We start from the raw sequence: 1,468 nt of genomic DNA on the forward strand, positions 1-1,468 counted from the left end.
CGGACACACACATTCACTACTTACATTCACTGCTGGTCATATATTCTCTATAAAACCATGTATGTGACAAATAAAAAATCTTGAATCTTGTGTACAGATGGTGAAATAATATAAGCAGTACCATATATGTAACAGATATTTAAACATTTAATGTATGTGTCTGGCAAACAATGCTTACTACTTTTTAAAGAGCACACGTTTATAACAAATTTACACATACAGTTAAAACAAAAGAAAAAGAATCTGAGGATGTTGTAGAGTCTGTGTGCTGTTTATGCCATTTGTCTGCTGTTACTGTCATTCTCTACAGTATGTTGTTCTTTGTTGTCACTGTCTGTCTGTTGGGTTTTTCCTACCTCTACCACACTCCTCCCTGTCTCTGCTTGGCCTACCGTAGCATCCTTCCTCACAGCACTGGTATTGGAAAACCAGGGGTCTCTGGCTGTACTGATTCCAGCAACATCCTAGTTAATGAACACAGTATAGGATGTAAACATTACAGCAAAATATTTTCTCACTGACTGCTCTCAGCATTGGAATACACATGAATACAAACAAGTAATAATAGCAAAAAAGGGAATAGAATATATAACAAAAACTATAAATAGTAGCAGCAGTAAATCCTTTTTGATAGACAATTATTTGTGAATTAAAGTATGCTGAAGTGTTGCTAGTATGTGCTGCATGTGCATTTGTGTGTGTTAAAGTGTGTGTGTGAGTGTGATCTCTCTCTCTCTCTATCTCTCTCTCTCTCTGTGAGTGTGTGTGTGTGTGACACAGGCACAGGTTCCTCCTATCCTAAGAGTTAATTAATAGTTAATTAGAGCCACATTATTAAGAAACTGGCAGCATCTGTATCAGGGTGTGTCTCTCTCATTGTGTCTTCCTACCTCCATGACACTTGACTCTGCAGTCCACCCTACCTAAGGATTAATTGCATACTATAAACGTATGTACTGTATGCGTGCTCAATGTTTTATTTTAATATATGACTATCTACATATTCAAAGTAAAGTCCACTAATGTCTACAGTACTATGGCTATTGCTATAGGTTTCTGATGTGTTAGACTATATTGCAAGTAGCCTATATCAGTGTTTACCCTAAATCCCACTTTATCTGAGGATGCAATTCAGTAACAGGCTCGTTAACACTTAAGTTAACCAATTATCACGAAGCAATGACATTTTAAAATATACTGGGGTTCTATGCTAAGCTTACAACTGTTACAAAAAACATAAAAACAAAAACACGAGCTAACTGGCAGAAGTAGTGTGAAAATGACTTGTGCTAGCTGTATTTTCTGTTTTCTTCTTACCTCTGCGGCACTAACTGTCCTCCGCTGCAGCAGCCGAATTTAAACCTTTTGAAAAGAGTTCGGTTAATTTTACGCATTTAGCAGCGTCGGACTTAAGCCCTTTTTTTTCCTTTCTCAAAGTTTTTCTGCACCACCTTTCCTTTTTTACGGT

At 37.1% G+C, this 1,468-nt stretch overlaps 1 long non-coding RNA gene across 1 annotated transcript; it reads right to left on the bottom strand.

Moving 5' to 3' along the window:
- Positions 1–294: 294 nt before the first annotated feature.
- On the bottom strand, positions 295–1,457 carry LOC107716397 (uncharacterized). Its single transcript, XR_001637206.1, has 2 exons — positions 1,318–1,457; positions 295–464 (listed from the first exon to the last, which is right to left on the bottom strand). It is a non-coding gene; the product is annotated as an uncharacterized LOC107716397 (long non-coding RNA).
- Positions 1,458–1,468: the final 11 nt, after the last annotated feature.

The sequence above is a fragment of the Sinocyclocheilus rhinocerous genome, unplaced genomic scaffold (genome assembly GCF_001515625.1).
Source record: "Sinocyclocheilus rhinocerous isolate Xijiao unplaced genomic scaffold, SAMN03320098_v1.1 scaffold360, whole genome shotgun sequence".
NCBI classification, from domain to species: Eukaryota; Metazoa; Chordata; class Actinopteri; order Cypriniformes; family Cyprinidae; genus Sinocyclocheilus; species Sinocyclocheilus rhinocerous.